The following is a 14,492-nucleotide window of genomic DNA, read 5'->3' as shown; positions in this document are numbered from 1 at the left end:
GAGCGCAGTGGTAGGGGTGGGTAAAATGGTGATAGATGGGGAACATGTTACTTCCCTACCTCTACCTTGACTGATTCCATGGCAGGAAACTTTTGTCCAACTCTTGTGCTGCTGCCTATTGATACCTGTGTGGACAATCAACACCAGAATAAAGGGCCTCATGCCACCACCACTAACTTTTAATTGGCTGACTGCTGCTCTGAGGGTCTATGAACCTGGGCAGGCCTGCTTAAGTGATATTTAGTTCAGTGGACATGCCCAACACCACTTGGCTTTGGATCGGCAGCAACATCTACATTAAATTCTGCACCTTGATTGACGTCTACCTCAACTGCTCATGAATTCAACCCACCACATGTTTCAGTGCCTGAATTTTTGTTTAAATAATGCACGGGGCATGATATTTCCTTCCCTGGGTGATGGTGAGACAGGGAAGTAAATTGTCCACAGAAAGTTTGGTATCTCACTGCTTCCTCTACCCCTACCCTGTGTGCTATGCCCCTTAACGCCACCTCAATAATTAAATGATGGGTGAGAAGATTATGATTTAACCTTATCAAATTACCCCAATTAAGGCCCTTAAGTGGTCAATTAACAGTCACTTAATAGTTTCAACTCACCACCAGACTATTTTCATGTTTGCCTGGCAGGTGAGAAACATGGTCAGGGTTGAGAAACATGCTTGGGGGATGCGGCCCTCCATTTGCAGGCCAGTTGGGTGCAGAAATGGGGTCCAAGGGACTGACCACTGCAGAACACCACAGTGTCAATGATTGGCCGCCAACGTTCTAGCAAACAGGATATCAGCATTGAGGCTCTTGATTCACTGAGAAGCTTGCCAGCCACCTTTTACATTGCTGTTGTTTGGAACTTGATCTGGCTAGCTATTTTGCTGGTGGAGGTGAGGAGTCAATTGCTCACAAAAGATGCCCGCAACCACCCTTAATACATCGAGCAAAAGCCTCAGCCTTTGAAAATCTGAGCAGTTCATCAAGTAAACGATGCAGTCTGCACGACTATCCAATGACATGCAAACTGCAGATTTGATTTAGAAGTCAAATCCCGTAATATGGGGTAGCACAGTTCACTTTGACTCAGATATCTTGGGAGTATTTAAGAAGTGAAGCGAAAGGATTGAAAATTTAAAAAAAAACTCACTGACCATACCAGAAATTGATTGATTTCAAAATGTTTCTGCAACTTCAATTTGATTTAGTGAAACCTTTGCAAGGGATTTTTAAAAAATTGTTGTACCTTGTGCTTTGAAAATATTTTTGATAATTTAGTTGTTTCTATTTTTCAGTAAAATTGTTATTGTACAAGTGTCCTAACAATATATTGGAAAATGCCTGAGCTTTTAAATTGTGGCTCTCTAACCATAAAGCAGTCAGTAGAGGCAATATATGGATACAAGTAACATACTAAAATGGTATGCCTTAGCAAAGCCAGGATCAACTCAGCAAACGCAGTCACTTTGTCGAATTCACCTTGACTGTTATTCTTGCTAAGGGCCAGATATGTATTTCTGCTTTAGAAAACAGCTACTGTATTTATAGTGGGTATACTGCATTATAAGAATCCTGTTCGCTCAGTCCAGCTGAGCTTTACAGCTAATGTTAGCTTGTAGCAAACACAAATTCAAAGAGAAAAAAAAGTCTTACCTCAGAAACTAAAGGAACTGGAAATAGAAGTATTCCGTCAAATTAAAAATGTGTATCCAGACAAGAAAGTCATGATTTTCTTCCTTATTATAACAAAAGTACCTATTCACTAAGCTGTAGCATAAGTATGTTTTTCTGTGTCCTTTTAACAACCAATTATCTCGCAAAATGCAAGAGCAACCTGCTTCCTCTTGCTTCTGCCCTTCAAAGACTGATAAATATTTGCCTCATACCCCAAAACGCTTTCCTTTGAGAGGAAGTCACAGATAATTATTTTCCGTTTCACTTCCCTCAGCTTCTACACTAAATAGGCTCTGAGCCCAAAGATCATGTACTTGTTTTCTATGCAATTATGCACTGAGGAGGTTTATAGGGACAGATAGTTAACATTCTAAACACTCCTTTTGATACTTATTGCAATTAACGCATTTGAAAGATGCCTATAGGAGCCTGTCAAGGATAAAAGGCTGAGAATATTTTCATAAACTTTGAAACTTACATCTGATTAACAAAGAGCCTAACCCAAGAATAATGGGAGATTGTCTGATCTTTTATGTAACCCTAAATGAATTAAGTGGGTACTTATTATTCATTGTCATACAGTAGAACCAAAGTGGAATTATTACTTTGGTTATTAGTGTTACTGGAAAGGTTATGTTACAGAGTATACTGATTACTGTACCTGCACCCAGATTGAAATACTGATGCATGCCCCAGAGACATTTAATCATTCCCACACAAAAAAATGTGAGCTCTCTCTGATGAAGGGTCTAGGCCCGAAACGTCAGCTTTTGTGCTCCTGAGATGCTGCTTGGCCTGCTGTGTTCATCCAGCCTCACATTTTGTTGTCTTGGATTCTCCAGCATCTGCAGTTCCCATTATCTCTAATCATTCCCACAGTTAGGTTAAACGGCTTTCTGTAAAACGGTTGACATCCTTTCCCCCCATCTGCTGGTTCTACAACTAAATTTAGGACATACAACATTTATGGTAGTCAATGTCAAAGCAGTGAATGCATTTTGAAATTTGGCTCTTGTTTTATTAAAATGATAATTGCAAGTGCAGAAGTATTTTTCCCTGCCGTCATGACAAAGCTGACATTAAACATTATTGGAGCAACAAAAGTAAATAAATTCAGTGAGTCAGTGGAAATAACAGAACAGAAACAACACATGCAGGAAGTGCAGAGAGAGCTTCCTGATATTTCTAAATCCTTCGGGTAAATATAGTGGACTTGTCTGAATTGATATTCATCAACGGGTATTACAGAGATCAGATTTAACTCCCTCAACAGAATAAGTATAGAGTTCAAAGACTAGTGTCGCAAATTGTTAAGAACAATTGTAACTAGTTCCAAACATTTAATATTAAAATATTAAAATCTCACAATTAACCAACTATTCCAATTTTAGACTGAGAGGCAAATATTAAATTGCTCCCCCATCTCTTCACTCTAAAATCCTAAAAACTTAAAGTATTACAATCACCAGGGATGTGATACAGAGAAATTATTTGGCCTGAGGGTTGACAACTCTGTTCTAATGGACTTTATCCACGTTGCTTAAAAAGATGTTGCTAGTTAAATATTTGATGTGTTGGTTGTAATGTTCCAAAGTGCCCCAGACTGGGGAAACTCTGTTAGATTCCAAAGTAGCAAGTATGAAAAGGAGGGAAACAAAACAGGTAGCTGCAGGCAATTAGGTCCTAACATCTTTACTGTGAAAAATGTTAAACTATTATTAAACATGTTATTGTCGGGCACTTCAAACTTTAGGTACTCAGGCTGAGTCAACGTGGTTTTGTCAAAGGATGTTTCTGTTCAACCAAATCTACCAAAATAGTAAAAAGTTGAAGAAAAGGAAATTAATATAAATGACACAGATAAAGGGGACAAAAGATATTGTTGCTAAATTCGTTGATGCCATAATGATAAGCAGGCAAGTAAATTGCACAGAGGATATTGGAAGGCTGCAAAGTGATATGGGTCAACTGACAGTGACAAAGATTTGACCAATAAAGTGGAAAAATGTGAAATTGTCCAGTTTTGCCAGGAAGACTAAGATAAGAGCATACACTTTAAATGGTGAGAGATTGCAAAGATCTGTTATGTAGAGGGATCCAGGTGACCTGGTGCAGAAACTTCAAGAAAAGGATACTATGCAAACAAAAATAATTAAGAAAGCTATTAGAATGTTAACATTTATTACAAGGGGAGTTGAATACACAAGTAGGATATTACTCCTCATCTACACTAGCTATAGGTGACAGCACATCTGGAGAACTATAAATACAATTGGTCTCCTGATTTAAGAATATATGTCGATGCATTGGAAGTAGTCCAGAGAAGATTTCAGGCTAATCCCTGCAACAGGCTAAATGTTTTAAGTAGAAAGTTTGAATAGGTTTGGTTTATATTGCCTGGAGTTTAGAACAGCAAGTGTTAAATATTAAAATATTGAAGATCTTGAAGTAACTTGATGGGGTGGATATGACAAGAATGTTACCTCTTCTGAGAGAATCTAAAACTAGGGTTCATGATATTTTACCAATAAAGGGAGTGTCCGTTCAAGATAGAAATGAAAAGGAATGCTTTTCAGACAGAAAATCATGGGTCTTGGTTACACTTTTTCAAAAACAACTGAAAGAGTTTTGGAATATTTAAGACAGGGGTAGATAGATTCTCATTAACAAGAGGTCAAAAAGTTATTGGGGGTAGGTAGGAACATGAGGTAGTCAGATCAGCCATGATTTCAGTTAATGGAGGAACAGCCTGAAATGAATCATTGCAAACAAATCTCAGGATCAAACCCTGATAAATGATTCTGAACTGACAATAATTCTGTTTCAATTCTCAGCATTGGCAACACAAAAAAGTATCCATATGCTGCCAGTCAATAAAAGTGGATCATCACAACTGAACAAGATCCTGCCCGCTTCTGATCCCATGTTGGCATTTGTGGTAATAATCACTAACTCATTGCAGCCTTCCATCTCAAAAGGATGGCTTATGCCTTAATGATCAATTGCGTTGAGCATTGCCTGTTGTGGATCAGTAACACCACTTTGACATGCATTTACTGTACAGGAAATTAGTGGTCTGGGAAGTGCTCTTTTCTTAGCCAGCCAAGCTATTTGTTTCTGTTTGTTCAATGCTCTCCCAAATCTATCAGACATTAGAAGTCACAGATTTGTCATCAATAAATCACCTAGACAACACAGATTGCTGAACCACAAAAGTCTAATTTATAATTCCTTCCTCCAGGGGATTTTATCTCTTTACTTTGACTGTTTCAAATGCTCAGTCTCTGAAATTTCTCTCAAAAGCCAACCCAGCTCAGAAAACTCAACAATGGTTCAATCTCTTCTCCCAAGACATTATTCCCCTGGGTTCCCAAGGCTGTGCTCCAGCACTGACTCATTCAAAATTCCAGCCCTTCAGCAAATCTGAGAAGAACATCAAAACTTACACTATTTACCTTTGCTCCAGCGGTCAGCAACATGGGGCAAGTATAATCCCTAAAGGCCTCTGCTGAGCCTTAATCCCAAACGCTTAGCTGCATCTGAAGGCTCCCAGGGCTTCTATTAGCACTAATGATCAGGAAAATTCTATTAACAGCATCTTCCCAGAACTGAATCTCTTCCTCTATTCCTTGTTGAGTGATTTTCTCCTTTGTCATTGCAGTCCCCTCTACGGTTATGATTCTTACACCACACTATCAAGCAGATGCACTGTTACCTTGAAGTGGCAAAAAAGAAAGAAATTTGATTGGAGCAGAGGTTTTTGCATCACTACATTTTGCAACTGCAGAGCTAGAGTTTTTGGCTTCTGCCTACAATTAAGGTAAATCACTTTTGTAAGATCCTGCAGGTGGCCAAGTTGGAGGTAAATGGACATCCTGGAGATCATGGCCCAGTAGCCAGTTTACTGTACAAAAGGTGTTTTGCTAAACTATTGTCATCCATCCAATGAACATAGAACATAGAACATAGAATATAGAACATTACAGCGCAGTACAGGCCCTTCAGCCCTCGATGTTGCGCCGACCTGTGAAACCAAACTGAAGCCCATCTAATCTACACTATTCCATTATTATCCATATGTTTACCTAATGACCATTTAAATGCCCTTAAACTTGGCGAGTCTACTACTGTTTCAGGCAGGGCATTCTACGCCCTAACTACTCTCTGAGTAAAGAACCTACCTCTGACATCTGTCCTATATCTATCAACCATCAATTTAAAGCTATGTCCCCTCATGCTAGCCATCTCCATCTGAGGGAAAAGGCTCTCACTGTCCACTCTATCTAATCATCTGATCATCTTGTATGTCTCAATTAGGTCACCTCTTAACCTTCTTCTCTCTAACGAAAACAGCCTCAAGTCCCTCAGCCTTTCCTCATAAGGCCTTCCCTCCATACCAGGCAACATCCTGGTAAATCTCCCCTACACCCTTTCCAATGCTTCCACATCCTTTCTTTAATGCGGCAACCAGAACTGTACACAATACTCCAAGGGCGGCCGCACCAAAGTTTTGTACAGCTGCAATATGATCTCCTGGATCTGATACTCAATCCCTGTATCAATAAAACCTAGCACACTGTACGCCATCTTAACAGCCCTATCAACTTGGGTGGCAACTTTAATGGATCTATGTACATAGACACCAAGATCTCTCTGCTCATCCACACTATCAAGAATCTTACCATTAGCCCAGTACTCTGTATTCCTGCTCCTCCTTCCAAAGTGAATCACCTCACAGTTTCCCACATTAAACTCCATTTGCCACCACTCAGCCCATCTCTGCAGCTTATCTATGTCCCTCTGTAACCGCACGATGAACATGGCCAAGCTAGCACAGGTATCTTTAACTCAGCAGTGACAGTGTACACATAGGTATCAGCAATTTCAGAACCTCCGACTTGGTAACCTCATCCTGCCAGGGATGCCAATAATATGCCTGTGACAGCAAAGAAGAAAAAAGCTTATCCTTTTCTCCGGCCTGCAGTATGTTTTGCCACTATACAGCATTATGTTGAGCAGAGGCTTGACAGACCTAAGGTTTGATGTAATAAAGTGTGAAGCTGGATGAACACAGCAGGCCAAGCAGCATCTCAGGAACATAAAAGCTGACATTTCGGGCCTAGACCCTTCATCCTCTCTGATGAAGGGTCTAGGCCCGAAACGTCAGCTTTTGTGCTCCTGAGATGCTGCTGGGCCTGCTGTGTTCATCCAGCTTCACACTTTATTATCTTGGATTCTCCAGCATCTGCAGTTCCCATTATCACTAAGGTTTGATGTTCTTAGCCAGGTCACCATCTGTCCATATGGTCTTACTGAACATTTGTGTGGCTGCAGCTTTTGTTATATGTGCAATTATTTCAACATCAAAATGACAAGCTGTTGCTAATTGTGGAGCCGAGATATGGGAAGTAATCAACAACCTCCTGTGTTACCTTGGGACTTCGTTATCCCAATTCTTCTGGGTTATAGAACTTAGGTTCTTTTGTTACACACGTATTGGTAGCTTCCTGTGAATATGTGCAGCTGACTGAGCACTATAGTAATCCAAACTTGTGGTCTATCAAGTCAAGTTTCAGTGTGGAATCTGACTCCATACAACCAGCACAAACAGCGTGTCAGCAGGACGGCTGTATTCTGACAGAGGGAATTAATTATACATTTGGTTCTCTGTTTCACAGTCTGGCTAACAGACTGTTACAGGCTAAAAATCAGAAGCAAGGTACAACATTAAATCTCTTCATGCATACACTAGGCCCGTCACATTGACCTATTGAATACACACTAACCCTTGAACAGAACATGAATTCAAGATGATCCTTTCTTGGGCAGGGCAACATATAGACAGCTGTAGTGACCTTTCCAACAACTCTCTGTGATCAGCTAACTCAGTACAGACTGAAAAAAAAGAGGAAACTCTAATCTTTCTGATAGCTCACTGGTACTATGAGCGATACATTAACCCATTGAGCAATTGGACTGAATGGATGTCATTCTAAAACCCCAGTTTTTCTAGGTACTAACAAAGCAAAAGTACTTGCCACTGACCTCAAATTTGCTTCTGTGATCTTGTCATGGATTTCACATTCTTTGATGTTAATTTCATCCAAAATCAGTTCTAGTGGATCTCAGACATCCTGAAGCAATTATTGTATCAAAACAGGCTAGCAATAATTACACTTCTTAGCTAGCAACTAAATACTAATTAACAAACAGCAAGCTGGGAATGAAAGAGCTCTGAATTTCATTCATTTTTTAATCATTTGACCTATAGCAAGACAAAGAGAGAGTGTGGAGGATATTGAAAATTGTAGCTTAATCACACAAGGTTTATGATTACAAGTGCTATTGCAAAATGTTGACTTACAAATGCCCTCGAAATGAAGGAAAATTGGTTCAAAACAGATAAGGAGTACGTGACAAACTGTTGCCTGGGTCTTGTGGTTTGGATGCCGGGCATAGTTTGCACGAACTTACTGTAATATGTAAAGAAAAGATATCAAGGAGTAGATTAACAGAAAAGGTACTGACTGTTACTTGCAGTTTTGGGAGAATCAAGTAAGACAATATATAAAAAGTGTGATAAAAGCTGTTTTGGCAAAGTTCTCAACTTGCAATGATGTAAATCAACGTACAAGAAGAAATAACACGAGATATTTGAAAAGATCACGTGCTCGTTCCTTATTTTTGAAACCCCAAAGGAGGGGTAGATACATTTCAAATTATGGTAAAGACTGAAATAGCAAAGAAGAAACGTTTAAATATCATTGTAAAAGTATGAAATTTATCATAAGGGAGAAATTTCGTGTCTTATGAACTTTTAAGGGTCAAAGTTTCTTTAGAAATAATAACTTTTCCAGTTTTTAAAAACGCAAAACCTCATCCAAAAAGGTGCACCTTTCCCAATTCTTTTTATGGTGGGACCAACAGTATCAAAAGGTGGACCATTACATCAAATCCATAGAATTCACAATGGTTTGCATCTGTGGCAACCTCAATACAGCAACCTGTGGAGTAGCCGAAAGTCACGTAACTGCAACGTCTTGATTTCCACAATAAACTGCATGTGTGTGGATATCAGAATTTACTGCCAGTTTCACAGCAAACACTGGCTATTTCGTTGTCACTACAAACATCCAATCTGTAGCCAACTGTTTGTATAAATGTAGAAACTGAAGCCGTCCTGAACCAAATGTGCCAAGCTTAAAGTGGTAAGTAATAATAGCACCACACAAAATGGCCAACTCCAACACGAGAATCTACCAATCACTTTTTGATATTCAATTGCATTGTCTTGGCTGAATACCCCATCATCAACTTCCTGGGTGTTATTATTGATCTGAATCTGAACTGGGCTAGCAATGTGTGGCTGCAAGAACAAGTCAGAGGCTGGAACTCCTGCAGTGAGTAACTCATCTGGATAACAATTGCAAGGCTCAAGTCAGGAGTGCATTGGAGTACACCTCATTTGCCAGAATGTATTGTAGTTTCAACAACACTTGTGACACTCAATATTATCCAAGGCTAAGCAGTCGGTTTGATCATAACCCTATTCATGATGTTAAATAGTCACTATTTCAGTGGTGGATGGAGAGAGTGACAGCAGTGTGTAACATATACAAGATGTGTTGTAGCAATTCATTGAGGTTCCTTTGACAGAAGCTTCCAAACCCATGACCTCTACCACTTAGATGCAAAGTCAGAAAACTCATGGGAGCACCAGCAACTGCAAATTCCTTCTAAGCTACATACAACTGTTCCTTTACGACTAAGTAAAAGTCCTGGAAACCCCTTCCTAATAATATTGAGCCGTTAATTACTAATTAACAAACAGCAAGCCAGGAATTAAAAAGCTCTGAATTTCATTCGATTTTTTAAAATCATTTGACTAATAGCAAGATAAAGAGAGAGTGTGGAGAATATTGCAAATTGTTATGCTGTAGCTGAATCGCACAAGGTTTAGGATTATAAATGCTATTGCAAAGAGTTGACTTACAAATGCCCTTGAAATGAAGGAAATTGGCTCAAAACAGATAAGGAGTACGTGACAAACTGTTGCCTGGGTCTCGTGGTTAGGCTGTGGGGAATATGGAATGCAACAATTCAAAAAGATCACTCACTCTCAATTTCAAGGACAATTAGGAATGTAAAACAATATTGGATTTGCCAATGACAGCAGGACACCCTGAAAAAATCAATGAGAATTGTAATTGTAACAAAAACAAAGTTTCTGGAGAAGATCAGCTGGTCAGGCAGCATCCGTGATGGAAAAAACAGAGTTAACATTTCAGGCCCAGTGACCCTTCCTCAGAAGTCTGAACAATTACGAGGAAGGGTCACCAGACGCGAAATGTTGACTGTTTTTTTTCCTTCACCGATGCTGCTATCTGAGCTTTTCCAGCAACTTTGTTTTTGATCCTGATTCACAGCACCCGCAGTTCTTTCAGTTTCAATTGCAAATGTGAGGTAGGCAAGATGCATTTTCTCTTCAGACAAAGTGGTCAGCACAGAATGATTGCTGTCAAAGTAGATTTGAAACCGTAGGACTATCCAAAGATAATTTCAATGCTGTGATAATAGGAACAGCAGGATGTCTTTGGGTCGGCTGGAAAAATAAAGATAGGTTAAAGGATGTTCTTTGCCTATAGTTAGCCTACTCATAACTTCATTAGCTTTCTAAATTCTTTTCCAATAGGCCAGTGAACAGTATTCATTTTTACTTCGTGCTGTATGAAATTAAGCAATCAATATGCTGAGTCGATCAAATGAAACAAAGCCTACAATTCTGAATGTTACATTGCTGCAGAAGAAGGAGGAATGATATTAGAAAACAACTGACTCTTGTCAAGTTTTCTGTGTTGACATGGAGCTGCATTTGAGATGCTACTGTGCACAATTTTTTTAAAAATTGTGGGTGGGATTCAGATTCAGATTTCCTGCCCCTATTTCCAACTGATTGAAATTTTGCCAGCAAGGGAAAGGTATTTGAAAAGAAACAAAAAGGAAGGAAACACGAACTCGGCCAAATGATGGAGATGGAATGCTGAGCTCAAACAGGCACCTTTGACCTGCTCCAAGAGGCTTAAAAGGCAACATCAGAGTCAAATAGTGATGGACTAGATGCAAGTTTTAACAAAACAAAATATGGCGGCCAGGCAAGGGAGCTGAGGCTAGCACTCGTCTACGCCCAGTATTTCCTTTTCTTCTCCTTATGCTTTTGTTTAATCCCTCTGTTATTTTTAAAAAAAGGTGCTGAGAGTGGTGGGTGAAGGAGGTGGGGCCAGCAATACCAGATCAAGATGGACACTGCTCCCCACAGCCTGAGGTCTCTGGTTGAGGGAGAAGCAGGTCCGAGGCTGAGTCCCCTGGCCTCGACTCGAGATTGGGCCAAGGCTGCAGGTCCATAGCTAGGCCCGGGAGTCTGAGGAGTGGAAGCATCAGCAAAAGGGATAGACAGCCAATGCATCTGGAGGAGCATCGGATAGGGAACAAGAGGCTTCTCCTGGCCCAGCGACCTGGCGTAACAGTCTCATCACTGAATGGAGGTTTAACCCTAGCTGCATCTTCAGGGTATTCTATCGTTCCTTAAAATCAGTTTTCCCCAAGTCCAGGAGCTGTTAGCTGAACTGTGATGAACTTGGCCTTGATTTTATTATGTATGAATTCCGTCATTAATATCAGTGCCATGGTGTGGCAACTTATAAAACTTCTCTATACTTTTAGTAATAAGTACACATGACAAATTTCCATTCTAATCTGAGAATGGGTAGGCATGGTTTAAAGTGTCATGTTCTGAAGTTCATTGAACACCCCATCTCTTTGAACTCGGCGAAATTGGCTTGAATATTACCATTGCTTCATGGATTCAACTTCAATAAAGCAAAAAAGAGTCTGTAACAAATCTAACCTAGTTTTGGCCACACAGATCAGTGTCAATTGCTTCCAAAGCCCAGCTGGCTCACTGACATTCTTTAGGGAAAGAAATTTGCCATTTTTATCAGGTCGAGCTACACCAGAGAACTACAGGCCAGTTCATCTAACATGGCAGGTAAACTACTGGGAGAAAAAATGTTGGGAGAGAATTAATCTCCACTTGGAGAGGGAAAAATTAGTCAAGAATAGTCAGCATGGCTTTGAATGGCAGAGATCATGTCTAACAAATTTGAATTTTGAAGAGGTAACTAGATGTATCGATGAGGGTCATACAATTGATGTAGTCTGCATAGACTTCAGGAAGGTTTTTGACAAGGTCTCAAATGGCAGACTAGTTAAGATAAAACTTTGTGGGATCTAGGACAACATGATAAATTAGGTCCAAAATTGTCATAGCAGCAAGGAAAGCATAATGGCTGAAGGGTATTTTTGTGGCTGAAAGCCTGCATCCACTGCCATATCACAGAGTTCTGTGCTGAGTCCCTTGCTGATTAAATGGTGTGCATTCATGACCTAGACATGAATTCGGGAAATATCACCAGTAACTTTGCAAATCACACAAAAATTAATGGTATGGTAAATAGGGAAGAGAAAAGCTTTAGACTACCAGATTCTATAGACAGCTGGTCAGATGGTCCAGTGATAAATGGAGTATAATCCTGAAAAAAAGTGTGAAGTGATGCATTTTGGGAGAACAAAAAGGCAAAGGAGTACATATTGATTGTTTGCACTTTTAGGATCCTAAGGGTTACAGGGACCTTGCTGAACATGTCCACAAATCCTTGAAAGCAGCAGGAGAGGTATATAAGACGGTTAAGGCAGCAAATGGTATACTTGCCTTTGTTCGTCAAAGCACTGAATGTAAGAGCAAAGAAGTTACGCTGGAGCTGTACATAAACATTGATTTGACCACTGCTGGGGTACTATGTGCTGTTCTGGCTGCCACACTCTAGGTGGGATGTGATTGAGCTTGATAAAGTCCAGAGAAAGCTCCCAGGATGTTGCCGAGGCAGGGGCAATTCAGCCATGAAGGTAGAGGATAAGCTGGAGTTGTCCTTTTTTGCCAAACTGGGGTGGGGCTGGTGTCTGATGAAGGTCTACAAAGTGCTGAGGGGCATTACGATATGATTTATGAATAATTTATCACCTCATGCATTTTTACAGTGAAGCATAACAAAGTACAGTGAACAGGTTTTATTTGTCACCTTAGTCTGGAGCCACTTTGTTGGTTGAGAAAAAAGTGAAGAGATATAGGTTGAAGAGAAGTCCATCTGCACATCAGTCAATGAAAGCAAGCGCAGTCAATGAAAGCAAGCATGCAGGTACAGCAGGCAGTGAAGAAAGCTAATGGCATGCTGGCCTTCATAACAAGAGGAATTGAGTATAGGAGCAAAGAGGTCCTTCTGCAGCTGTACAGGGCCCTGGTGAGACTGCACCTGGAGTATTATGTGCAGTTTTGGTCTCCAAATTTGAGGAAGGACACTCTTGCTATTAAGGGAGTGCAGCGTAGGTTCACGAGGTCAATTCCCAGAATGGCGGGACTATCGTATGTTGAAAGATTGGAGCGACTGGTCTTGTATACACTTGAGTTTAGAAGGATGAGGGGGGATCTGATTGAGGCATGTAAGATTATTAAAGGATTGGACCACTCTGGAGGCAGAAAGCATGTTTCCGCTGATGGGTGAGTCCAGGATCAGAGGACACAGTATAAAAATAAGGGGTAGGCCATTTAGAACAGAGTTGAGGAAAAACTTCTTCACCCGGAGAGTGGTGGATATATGGAATGCTCTGCCCCAGAAGGCAGTGGAGGCCAACTCTCTGGATACTTTCAAGAAAGAAATGGATAGAGCTCTTAAAGATAGTGGAATCAAGAGTTATGGGGATAAGGCAGGAACAGGATACTGATTGTGGATGATCAGCTATGATCATAATGAACGGTGGTGCTGGCTCGAAGGGCTGAATGGCCTACACCAACACCTATTGTCTATTGTCTATTGTCTGTTGTCATCATTCCTGAGCTGGCTCAGAGCCACCGCCATCTCACCCAACCCAACTGATCCTCCAGAGCCATCGTTCGCTGCTGGGTCAATTCACTTTTGCCACCACACGCATCAGGCACACGAATGGAAACATTCACGGCAAACAATGCTGCTGCAGTGCCCTCCTGCCACCAGCGTCAGACCTGGCAAACAAAAATTTGTCAATCCTCAGGCACCACAATTCACCACTGGGCCCACCTTGCTGACATCGCCTTAGGACTCACTTGACTCCGTCCAATAGGATAGGTAGGGAAACCCCTTTCCTCTTGGTAGAGCAATCAATAGCCAGGGGACACAGTTTTAAAATAAGCAGCAGTTGCTTTACAAAGGGGATTGGAGGTGGGCATCTCAAGCATACGCCCTAAGCAAGGACAGGAGATTTGGGAGCCCTCAAGATATTTAAGAGCTATTTAAACGAGCTCTTGAAATGTCAAACAAAAGGATACAAGGGTTCAGGCTAAGTGCTGGAAAATTGTACTAGAATACATAGATGCTCAAATGACAAGCACGGCCATGATGGGCCGAATGGACTTTTTCTATCGTTGCCATGTGACACAAGAACCACAACAATGTCTTTGATTCTTAATTGCCCTCTTGGAAATGAGGGACAATCTTAGCCAGTTACACCCACATCCCTTGAAGGGAGAAAAAGAGATGTAGGTTAAGATAAAATACTAGCAACTTTTTGAAACGTTTTCAGCATATTTTGTTTCCATTATAAAGGTTTGCGTGGATTAGAGAAGATTTATTTTCTAAGTAGTGATTTCTAAGTTCACAAGTTTGACGGACAGTTTGAAAATGCCAGTAATAGGTTAATTGCCTTGACTGTGGCCCCTGAATA

The 14,492-nt window shown here is 40.6% G+C and overlaps 1 protein-coding gene across 2 annotated transcripts in view; it reads right to left on the bottom strand.

Annotated features, from left to right (window-relative positions):
• LOC125459074 (kelch-like protein 4) overlaps nt 1-14,492 on the bottom strand; it is a 302,979-nt gene that overhangs the window by 269,106 nt on the left and 19,381 nt on the right. Inside the window, exon 1 of one of the 2 annotated variants that reach the window (XM_048545020.2) lies at nt 1,662-1,855. The exons of the other annotated variant lie outside the window; for it this stretch is intronic. The gene's annotated coding sequence lies outside the window, so the exon portion shown is untranslated. Of the gene's footprint in view, nt 1-1,661; nt 1,856-14,492 lie in introns of those variants that run through there. 2 annotated transcript variants of the gene reach the window in all.

This window comes from Stegostoma tigrinum, chromosome 15 (genome assembly GCF_030684315.1).
Source record: "Stegostoma tigrinum isolate sSteTig4 chromosome 15, sSteTig4.hap1, whole genome shotgun sequence".
Classification (NCBI taxonomy): Eukaryota; Metazoa; Chordata; class Chondrichthyes; order Orectolobiformes; family Stegostomatidae; genus Stegostoma; species Stegostoma tigrinum.
This window is presented reverse-complemented; position numbering and strand designations above follow the sequence as displayed.